Source organism: Passer domesticus, chromosome 13 (assembly GCF_036417665.1).
Source record: "Passer domesticus isolate bPasDom1 chromosome 13, bPasDom1.hap1, whole genome shotgun sequence".
NCBI classification, from domain to species: domain Eukaryota; kingdom Metazoa; phylum Chordata; class Aves; order Passeriformes; family Passeridae; genus Passer; species Passer domesticus.
In genome coordinates, this window is record NC_087486.1 from 19,055,867 (window position 1) to 19,067,924 (window position 12,058).

Below are 12,058 nucleotides of genomic sequence, written 5' to 3' on the forward strand. Positions count from 1 at the left end.
ATTAACTTCTCCTCCTAGCCTCTGCTTTCCAGCTAATTGTAATTGCAGAAAAAGGTGGGAGAGGTAAAACTCAGGAAGACACATCTGGTGCAGTCGCAAGCACACTCCAGAGCTGACCCATGTTGCACAGCCAATGAAAGCTGGAGGGACTCAGCTTCTGACAGGTTTGCCCAGAGCCAGCTGCCATTATACAGAAGATGGGTAATTTTAAGTAGTAGTCCGAACATTAAACTAGTGATGAACTGGCTCAGATCAATGCAAGGCTTGGCAGCATAAATCTCTATGCAGAGTAAGCCTTGTGTATCAAAATATTCAGGATGTACTATTTGGAGCTATCTTAGAAAGCTCCTTTAAGACCCTGCTTTACCAACAGAACATGTGCTCAATACATAGCAAAAATCAGTGAAGGCAAAGGGCAGTTACAGGAACGCTTCAGTCAGACCTTTTTATTTGCCTGTTGCTGGGTCTTAGCTCAAATATGATGTATAGCTCAAGCCTGATGTATTCAAGGAGTGTAAGAATAGCAGCTCTTCAGTTCTGCCTGAAAACCACTTACAGAGAAAGAGTGCTAAATTCCCTTTCACAGCAATTTTTTTTCTAAGTTATCAGTTCACCTCTCTGCCTCCTTTCCTTCTTAGGATTAAAGAAGGGAAAAAAAATCATAAGCTGGTTTTGCTTCAGTTTCTGCTTATAAGTCAAGCCATAAAACCTGCTTTAACATCTATGTGATCAGCAGGAAATATTCACTAGCTGTTTGAAGAACTGGCACTGCAAATGGGGCTTCTTACAGTATTGGATTATTTCTTGAGAAGCAAAGGTCTCCACAGCTGTAATGAAATGGAACTAAGTCCTGAGAACTGCACTTTTGTAGTGTGTCTGCAGATAATTTTTCCAATTCTGGATGATATGGTTTATACGGTACATTGCTTAAATGAGGTTTAAATTGCACAGCAGAATAAAATGTACCAAATTATTAAGAAAGGGGAGAAAGTGTCACACAACCTTTGTAATAAGTAAATAGCAGCAAAAGAAAGCAAATGGGAAAATTGTTTTGGTAGAAATTCATGTTAGGTAAACACCACACAGGAGATAATTACTACTATTATAGAACCTTTACCTACAGTTTTGGACTATTTGACAAAGAAAATTCTAGTAAGAAAAAAATTAAAGGAAGCAAAATAATGTTTCCCAGAATTTTGAAGGAAAGCTAGGGACAGAGGTTAGGTTTTCTGAGTTTTTGAAGCCGTTTAGTTTGGTACTCTGCCTTCTTTCTGAACCCCTAAGTTAAAATTATTCAGGTTTGGGTTCATAAACACCTTTGCCTTCATTTTTTTTCCTAATTACAATACTGTTTTATACTGTTTTCAGTTACTTCTTTACTAAAGTATTTTCCTTTTGTTCAAAATCAATGATTTGAAAATTCACTATTCCTTGCTCATTGTTGAGTAGTCTTACCCTTTAGTCAGCCTCAGAACACAAGTCAGAAGAATACACAAAGGGAGAAAAAAACAAGACAAAAGAAAGAAGGAAAAATGAAAACTGAGTGATAAATCAAGACTAACAAGAAGAGAATCATCAGATAAAAGCCAGTTTATCCATGTCACATGTGCCAGCCGAACCTATGTTGCTTATTGCTTAATTCTACCTAGAGATGCCTGCCTTTGTTTCAAGAAATGTGTCAATTGACTGAACCACCCCTGAGGGAAAATGCATTTCAAAGACAAAGTTAAAAATAGCCTTAATAAGCAGCTCAAGACCGAGGATGGATCTAAAGCATCTATCTAAACGCAAATACCTCCACACATAGAGGAGTATAGCCTAACACCAGGTACTTTTTGTCTAAATCTGCAGTACCCATCACAAGCAATTCTGTTCCCCCTGCAGGTGACACCAGGCAAACACAAAAACAGAGCACAGGCCAGCAGCAGGTTCTCCCATCAGGATTTCATTTCAAGGAGTAATTTTCATAAGCCCATTTGAAATTCTGCTGAACAATGATCACACTTGAACTCAACACTGAGCAAGTCACAACGGACTGCAGCTCATTAAACCTTACAGGTAGCTCTTGAGACCCTTTACTTTTACCCAAGCAAACATCCACAAAGCCATTCTGACTTACTTTCCAGAAATTAACTGAGAACATCAGAGAGCTGGTATAATCTGGGCCAGAAGATTGCTAAAAAACCTGGAAGACAACTTTATGGAACAGGTCCTAAGGGAGCCGACTGGGAAAGATGCCCTCCTTGTCAACAGAGTGGATTGTGAGCAGAGTAGAGACTGGGGCTGACTTGGCCATGGCAAGCACAGAGCCATCAAGTTTAAAATCTCTGGTGACAGGAGGAAAAGTGCCAGAAAAACCTCAGCTCTGGACATGAGGAGAACAAACTTCAGGCTGCTCAGGAAATAAGTAAGGTCCCCTTGGAAAATGCTTGAAATGCATAATTTTTCACTTCTCAGGAGAAAGCAGTAAATTTTAAAGTGACACAGGGAAAGGCAGTCTGTAACAATAAGGAGGCATTTGCCTTTTGTGGTCTACCCAGAAAAACATTCAAGGGCAGGCACTATGTAAGAATTTTTCACAAATTATGTCCAACATCAATACAAATGGACAAGTAATTAGCATGTACTTGGAAAGTAACGCTTCTTTTGCGCAGAAAATTTTTTAAAGTTCTAGGTAGACAGAATAAAACAGCTGCAGCTGAAAAGCTTAGTACAGCAGATTTAATAATCTTCACTCAGACACATTATAAAGCTATTAAATATCTGCCATTCAGGTAATTATTGGAGGTTTGCTACATATTTTACTGCCTTCAGTCCAAGACATGAGGAAAAGGAGAGGGGGGAAAAAACCAAAAGAGGAGGGTAAGTTAATGGATCCAGCCAAGGAACTCTTCTCAGTAATTATGCCTGATTAGAAATTTGTCTGCTTCAAAGAACAGAAACCTGAAGCTTTATTAGTAATGAGAGATCTCAAGTTTCTAATTAACTGAAAACAAAAGTACCATGCATTTCACATTGTACCTTCTTGTCACACAGTCATTGTTTCCAAATTACTCTCTGAAGGACTAATTTGTGCTTGACATGAGAGAGAGAAGGACAGCGAATCTTAAAAATAAAATAATTCCAGTGATTCAGGCAACGCAGTTTTGCTTGTCTAGAAATCCTCTACCTCCCCTAAACCTGCCCAGATTCCAGTGCAGATTGCAGACTTTTTATGCATAACTTCATGTGAGAGGGAACAAATCCAGGCTCACCAGGCTCAGGAAAAATATTTGAATTTAGCCTTTTTTTCCCCATGAGTAGTAAGCTGGAGTGGAAGGCTGCATGGCTGAGGGCTGTTTCCTGTGCAGGGTATTTTCAACAGCATATTAACACCCTTTCCCCTCATACTTCTGGGGGGCCATAGAAGTCACCTTCTTTAAGAAGATAATTGCATCTTACTACCTCTGCACACAGGGAATAAATATTGGGAATTTCCAACTGAAGCCAGATGGCCCAGAAGTCACAGACCTGCTGCAAACACCGTCATATGAGAGCCTCTGCCCACAGAAGCCCAACTCTGAGGGGATCATAACACACACCTACACTTCAGCTTATGTCTGACTTTAGAAGTTTTACAGCAGTAAACATAAATCTTCCATGTTGTTGAAGATGGCACTGGTAAGTTTTGCAAAGCACCTCACTACCCAGCAAAGTCTGAGCCAGGATATTTCTGTGCTTGATGTCTTTGCTGGTATTATCAGCAAGAACATGGACTACATCCAGCTGTGAAAGCAGACAGAGAAGAGCTCCCCCAGCCAGTGACAACTGGAGTAAGACTGTCTTATTTCACAGATGGTAAATCCAAGTTATTATCTGGTAATGAGAGAACCAACATTTAATCTATCATGAACAAGGACAATTGAAATCAGGATGTCTATCTCTACTACATGTCCAAAGGAAACTAATCACATGCAGAGAGGGCAAATCTCATTCCCCATTATAAGCAGCACACAGAATAACAGAAGTTTGCAAACTTCCTTTGCCCCCTGCCAGAACAATCATGAAGTCATCCTTACACTTCTTATTTCATCAGACTATATCAGAAAAGCCTGATTTATTCCAAGAAAAATATAACATTCACTTTAAGTTTTCTTTCTTCTGTTAAATACTTAATTTTGCAATTTCATATCCTCATTCTTTTAGCATATGATTGAGGCACTAACATCTTTTTTTTCTTACAGAATATCAGAGACCAGCTGATGTTAGGAAGATGATAGAAAGCACTGTTCAGAGCTGGGTAAACTACAGCAGGGTAGTTTAGAGTCAGGCTATTTCCATCGCAGACTCCACAACCCATCAAATCAGCCTGTTCCAGTATTGGATCTAAAATGTGCTCAAGTCAACAAGCAACCTTCTACTGACTTCAGCACCTCATGAGTTACCCTGCACAATGACACTCGTTATTTCAGCTCATAAATACTCTGGAAAGGTCACGGAAGTTTTTTGAAATCAAGTAGTCCTGCCTTCTACTTCATAAGACAGTTTGATGCAGTGGTATGGGAAGTGCACATAAATAATTCTAAACAAATTGGAGTCAAACAGCTTGATGTCTTCATATTTATCCATTTTCCAAGTCACACTTGAAAACAAAAAACAATGTAAATCTCTCAAACACACTCTCATAACTCACAATTCAAAGAACTTGTTCACTGTTTTATACTGAATTTATCTATATATGCTTTGGTTTAACGACTTGTAATAATATTAAACAAAAAGGCCTTGGCTTACACAAGATTAAGTGTCACTGTAGTAATTCAGTAAGAGAATGAAACTTTAAAAAATAGCAGAAAAGCTACACAGTTTATATAATCATGTAATGACAACAGTTTTCTGAAAATTGGCATGGTGCTCTTTCAGCTGACTAAAAAACCCTCCACCAACTTTTTATTATCTACAACAAAAGCCCAGAGCAGAATTTTGGGGCTGGGAAGAGACCCCTTTACTGAAAAGGGCAGCAGAAATAACAAAAAAAAAGTCAGAAAATTAGTACTTCACAGCAACAAATTTTGCCAAAGCACCAAGATTTTCTCACCTCCCCCAGCCCCAAATTTAGATCCCCAAGCCTTATATACAAGTGGTTTTTGCTGCCCCACCTTCCCTGCCCCCAGCATTTGTAGCATAAATAAAAACTAAAATTTGTGGCTAAATCCAGGCAGTTTGGATGGTAGAAGTGAACTGTAAGGGCAAAAGTGGCTTTCTGTCCTTTTGCTTCTGTTGAGAGACTGAGGAGACAAGCACAGGCTTCTGGCAGCCTCTGATTCTGCCTGATGAGTCCATCACGCTAAGGGAATCTGTCCCAAGTTGCTGGTGATACAATATATTAATTCTATTCTCTACCCCTTGAAAGGGGATCACTTCTACTGTCTTACAAAAAGGAACTGTTGTGGGACAAAATATACACTTAAAATGTTCAAAAGTAAAAATATCCATTTTGCAAGGCAGCTCCTCCCTCCCCAGGCTCAGGACACTCAGCCACAGTGACAGCAGAAACAGCAGGGCCAGGACAGCCCTTGCATTCCTCAGGCTCTACTCTGCAAGGCAGGGTGACTCTTGAAGACAGGACTTTTCCAGAATTTTCCCCCATCCTCCCGCCTCTCCCATCCATTCTATTCTTCCCAACTCCTATTCTACAGGGGACTTAAGATGAAAATTTTGGTACTTTTTTCATGCCGGCAGTGTTAATAGATACTATAGCCATGACAACTACAGCAAAATCCAGCTGTAGAAATGAGGTCTGGGGAAGGGGTGGATGAAGGAACACTCACAAGGTTTGACATTCTGTTTGTACAATTCTTTATTCTTGACTTGGTATCCTCTGAATGCTCAGCAATGCACAGCACAATTTTTTCCCTAATTAAAAACCAAGTGAAAGTGGTACTTACCAGACAAATTATGGTTTAATTAAAAGAAAGCATTTAATAACTAAGACACAGCCATAGGAAGCAATCACACAAACCTCCAGAGACCCCTGAAAACTGTGGTCAGTCCTTTTTCAAAGGAGGCTCAATTCTGGAGTCCTTCAGCTAATTTTATTAGTCAGCTTGCACTTTCTGACACAAGACAATCTGTTCCACTCATGGAGGACTGCTACAAATAAGTCAACATTAAGGTCATCTGTCCAGTCTGGATAGCTCACTTATCTTTTTTTCTTACCACATCTCATAAGCAACTAGTAAATACACAATACTTTGAAGACTTTTTTTCTGTTTTAAGAAAAGTTTTCTGCCTCAGCATGTTCAACCTAATTATTCTGTAACACTCAGGGCTCAGGAAAAACATTCTCACAGTAGCATGATTAAAAGTCAACACGATAATAGTGCCCTGCAAGCTGTAGCACTAATTAGATTTCTTAATAGGATTGGGTTGAAAAGGTTTGGTTTTGATTTTGTTGAAGGAAAAATAAATGAGAGACAAAATGAGAAAAGAAAGACTGATCCCGATATGTAGATATTAGATAGAAGTTTTGTTCCCAGTTTGCCTACTCACCTCACAAGCAACATCAGAGAAGTTACTTTTGTCCTCAAGCAGCTCAAACATCAATCCTGACAATCACTTATTCGTGCAAAAAAACTTCATTACTCTTGAAGTGATCTTCACACTGTACAGAACTATTGCTAAAACCTTCAATAAATGAGAATGGACTTCAGTTTGCTATAAGAAAGGCACAAAACCCCAAATGAGACAAGGTGTGATGACATAAGTATAATTAAAAGCTTTCATCTACTAAGTACTAGGTCCCAGCAGCTATAATGAAGCACTGGAGCCACAGTTTGAGTGATCTCTTTTGTGACCCTTTATGTCATCAAGCTGATCTGCACTTGAGCTTTTATGGGTAAAATTCCATAGTTCCAGCTTCAAACCGATGGAACAAGAACTTGCAGCTTCTCTCTGCAGATCCCAGCTGTCAATCACACATGTTGGACTTAGTTGCTTTTTTACTTTTAGATGCTTCAGTTCTTTATTACCTACATGATCCTTTTTCAGTTCTTTGTTATCTGAGTCATAAAGGAAAAACCAAACAAGAAAATTGGTCTGAGGACACAGGTACTGCACTTTTGCCATCAATGCATTGCTGTGAGCAGCCTTCCTAGGCAGGCTAATTGCATATTAAAGTTATGCTGAATCAGAATATACTAGAAATGAGCAGGCTTGTTTGAACAGAAACCATGTTTTATTTCATGCATAATTGAATTACTGATTTTCCTGGGGTCTATGATTAATTTGAATGCTGAATTATTTGGTGGCACTGAAATGAGAAATCAGATTGTTTGTTACTTCTGGCAATAGATGAATTGGGATTTTTGAATGCTTCCATCCACTGCTACAGCAGAATAAGCTTTGTTTTTCCTTCTAATTAAGTTTGTATGAGACGTACATTAAATAAAGAAAGTTGCATCCTTTGAGGGAATTGCTAAGAAAAAAACATAAGTAGAAGCTCTAGAGATTAAAAGTCTTTCATGTATCCTCAGAGCAGGCACAAAGGGCACATATGTGTTACATCTCCAGCCAGAGCTGCTACCTGCACTTACCTTTCCCCTGTGAGACTTCTATACCTGCAGTCACTAAGCAATCTGGTACATTATATGTAGAAGAGGTTTTGATACTTTCATTCAGATGAAGCCATTTAATAAAAAACCCATACTTACTAAACAATTAAAGCAAATGCAGGACAGATTTTAAGACAGCTGTCAGGTCAATCTCCCCAACTCTGCACTGAACATTGATGGGATGTGGGCATTTTCCTTCCCCTCTTCCTTCACTGAAAACTGTGTTTTCCTTCACAGCTTTTCTGATACTACATTGCTACATCACAGGTCTTTTCTGTTCTGTAGGAACAGAGACCAGCAGTTCCCATGGCAAGATCAACTGACATTCAGCAGCAGCAAGCCAGGCCCTGTGCACACACATTCATCACAGCCCTCAGGAACAGCAGTGTACACACAGTGATCAAGAAACCAGTGTTGCAGAGGAAAGCATTTCTGCCAGGTGAAGATCATAAGTATGGGTTTTGTGCTCCCATCCTGGCCAGTATTGTAATGAGCATATGTATTGACGCATGCAGTGCATTTCACAGCTCAACTAAAAGCCACAATAGAAAATTATAGGCACTACTTTCTCGCAACCTGAATGTGCTCTGAAAGATGCTCCACAACAATACAAAAGTAAAAATGCTAAGTTTGGAATTGACGAAGCTGGCATGAAACTGCTGTCGTGACTTAACTGCAGCAAGCGGCTCAGCCCCATGAAGCTCCTCCCTTGCTCCCCCTCAGTGGGACAGGGGGGAGAATTAGAAGCATGAAAGTGGAAAAACATCATTAATTGAGATTAAAAGTTTAACAGCCCTGGTCAGCGGTGAATAATGCTTCCATTTGCATCATTTGTCTTGGAGTTAATTTCTTTTTCGTTATAGTTTATATTTTTTAAGGATTTCTGACAACACATATGGACCACAGTACACTCAGAGGAGCTCTGCTGTATGTTTGTGAAAGCTGAATTATTTTAATTTTCTATTATACTTAAATGGCAGTAGGCTTGTGAATGCTATTAGACTTGACAACTTACATTTTGTGACTTTCATTCATGATAGTCTGTTGAACTTTATCAGTTTCTGTCAGTGCTTCAAGAGAACCATTTTTTATTATTTTCGCATATAGTTTACCAGAATTTCAATTCATTTCCTCATATAACTTATTTCATACACTTTCTAGAACAAATGCTCTTCAGACACATGCAAACACACATAGGCAGTAGTCCCTCTACCTGCAGTTTCTGTGTCATATGCACCTTGGCTAGAAAAATTACGTTCTGTTAATCTCTGGACAATAAGCAGCACTTGTCACTCTCCAAAGAAACAAGGAATGAGTTTGCTCGGTGACAACTCTGCTGCAGAGCTTGCAATGCCACCTGCAGAAAAGCTTTCCTCAGCTCAGACTAACCATCTAGGAGCCAAAAGCTTGTATCACTTTGGAAAGACATTTGGCCTAGAATATTCAAGGGTTATTACATTTGCAGCGAGGAAAAATCAATAGAATATTTTTCCCACCACAGTTGGAGGGGAGGGTTTAGACGTGAACTGTTATTAAAATATCTTTTAAAAATGTGTTCCACACAACCATCAGAAATTCAAAAAATAAGACTTCTCTGCAGGAATAAATACTGTAATATATTTTAAAATGGAAGTTTGGGTGGATTTTTTAGGTAGCTTCTCATCAAAACCTTCATTTTCTAATACATTTCACAGTTCATTCATGTTTCTTTATCTTCTAAACATCCAGACTGTTGGGCTGAACAAAATGCATACAATTTGCTTTTAACTGTTTCAGCACATTGCCAGAGAGATTTCCCTGATTGCCATGGAGTAGCCATTTAAGGTGGAAAATGAAGCAAAAGTATAAATCCAAGTCATTCCACCTTCACTATTATTTTAATAGAAATGAATCAGTTCAATTTGAACATTGTTAATGAAGGCTCTCTTTTCTGTCTTTCAGCTGCAGTACCATAGCAGCTGTGGTTTAACCTGATAGGAAATGTAATAAAGACAAGGTTTGGAGAATCTAGAGAAGAGGGACCACAAAGGATTTTGAGCAGAGACAGAAACAGAGCAAGGACAAGGACTTGTTCTGTTCTCCTCCAAATCCTCAGTCTTAGATAATAGGTAGCTAATTTTACAACTGCAAAGAATTCTAAATATTAAGACAATATTAAAGAAAATATTTTTACCACAAATTTTTTCCTAAACAAATTATTGTTTACTTTCACAAAAGACAACCATGCAGCTAAGTTTATGCCTCTGTTCATACTGCTTCATCCCCCTGCCTTTATCTCCTGCTATATTCTTTGGGAACAGAACAAGCTGACCTCCCAGAGTACACTCAGACCAGGCTGCTAATATTTAGTCTGAAGTAACGTCTACTGTCCACCAGAATTTTGCCTGAAGTGAAAACCAAGCAATGCATTTAGTTCCGCTCCAGAGCGCTCCTGCTCTCTGGAAGCGTGATCCACCTGTGCAGCTACACAAACTCATTGGCAAGAAACTCAAAATGTTGCTAGACTAAAACAACAAGAAAGTCTACTTACTACTAAATAAGAAATAAAGAAAACACAATTTACAAAAACGTGTTTCAGAAGCACTCAATATACTTCAAAACCAAATAGGTTTTGAAAGCCACACATAAAAAATCTTTAGCCTGAAGATATCTGGAGAAAGAGACTACTAAATAAATGATCTTACTTGAGAGGAAACAAGACAAACATACCTGAAACAGCTCTACTGAACCCGAGTGCTCCTCCATGCTATTCAAGGGTTCTGACCTGGTATCCAGCCCCTCGTGCAACAGCGCTCTCTCAGGTTTCACCCAGCGGCAAGTGCCTCTCCTCACAAGGGCCTATGCTTTATACAAATGCTTTTTTTTTTTTTTTTTCAAGCAGAAGTGCTGCATAGTCAAAGAATCCCAAATGTAAGACTAACAGTAAATTAACAAATGTTCAGCAAGCATTCAATAAAGGGATACATATATCCCCAGAACACACATCGAGACACGCTGCCACTCAGGTGTTTGTGAACCTAGAATATATCTAACAGATTTAATGGAACCAGCTGCAAATAAACTCTGAACAGGTGGGCTGAGTTATGGGAATTATTCCTCACTGAGTTACTGCCCATTGGCGACCTGGCTTCCACCTCCGCCCGGCTCCGCTGGCGGCAGATGAAGCCGGAGGTCAGCGGCCTTGGGGCGGGGGAGGGAGCGCTTGGCGCTGCTGGCGGCGCTGGCCCGCTGCCGTGGGTCCCGCCCGGCTCCCTGCTGGAGCTGCCGGCTGGGCTCAGCCCAGCCCTGCCGTGCCCCGATCCGCCCCGCTGCCCGGCTCCCTGCTGGAGCTGCCGGCTGGGCTCAGCCCAGCCCTGCCGTGCCCCGATCCGCCCCGCTGCCCGGCTCCCTGCTGGAGCTGCCGGCTGGGCTCAGCCCAGCCCGGCCGTACCCCGATCCACCTCGCCCCTCCCGGCAGCGCTGCCGCCCCTCGGGCCGGGCTCGACTGAGCTTGTACCACAGGCCTGGGAAAGGCTTTGCCTCTGAATCCAAGGCTTCCCGCAGCACACACAGAATAGAAAAACGTTACGTGGCTAGGAACTGCTGACCCTTATCCCAAACACAGTTGTCTCCTTAAATTTCCCTGCTATGTATGAACTGGGACAAAATGCTTACAGGCTGGGAAACCAAGGCCTACATGAGCAGTTTTCACATTAAGCAGATCTTCAGAAACCACCAAAAACCTAAAAGGAGCTGGCACTGTTTGGTGTTGAAAATTGGAGTTGATTTTTTTCAGTTTTGTTTGTTGTCTTTGAGGGGAACTTTTTTTCCTTAGGTAGTAGGGCAAACCTGGTTGTTTTAATGAAATAACTTGTCTTTAAGAGGTACCAAAATCCACAAAACTTCTGAAGAGTCTAGGACTTCAGAAAATGAGGTTATTCGTTTTTGGGTCTAGCTATTAAGAAGGATAATTTTTAGAAATAATTTTGTTTGAATTTTGTCAGCAGCTATTTTAGGAGTGACATTTCATAGTCTGTCCTGACAGCTGATCAGCCCAAATAAGTGTTAAACCTATCACTTTCACCAATGGTACATTCACTCCAAACAGGAGAGCAAGCCTCTTTTGTATTTATTCACTGAGCATAGTTCTTTTAAAGTGATGTTTTGACTTGTGATACAGCACATGTGCTAGAGATTAACTGGAAACTCCTTTAAAACAATCAGTATTCTGTGTGATTGTATCAATGATCAAAGACACAGAGAAATTCTATTTATTTATTAATAAACCAGGCTTTAAACCACAAATATGGAGCAACCAGAAATAGAGAGCTGTCATTCATGAAACATAAATCAGCATTTTCCATTTCTTTTCCCACCCAGTTAATTGGAAACAGTAATGAACCATAAACAAAACCTCAAAGGCTTTTGTGGGGAAAAATTCAATGCCAAAATGGCCTATTTAACCAATTGATAGTAATTACGTAAAGAAC

General features: G+C 40.1%; 1 protein-coding gene across 6 annotated transcripts in view; it reads right to left on the reverse strand.

The window, feature by feature from the left end:
• KCNIP1 (potassium voltage-gated channel interacting protein 1) overlaps positions 1 to 12,058 on the reverse strand; it is a 292,230-nt gene that overhangs the window by 49,575 nt on the left and 230,597 nt on the right. Inside the window, exon 1 of one of the 6 annotated variants that reach the window (XM_064388280.1) lies at positions 10,299 to 10,701. The exons of the other annotated variants lie outside the window; for them this stretch is intronic. The gene's annotated coding sequence lies outside the window, so the exon portion shown is untranslated. Of the gene's footprint in view, positions 1 to 10,298; positions 10,702 to 12,058 lie in introns of those variants that run through there. 6 annotated transcript variants of the gene reach the window in all.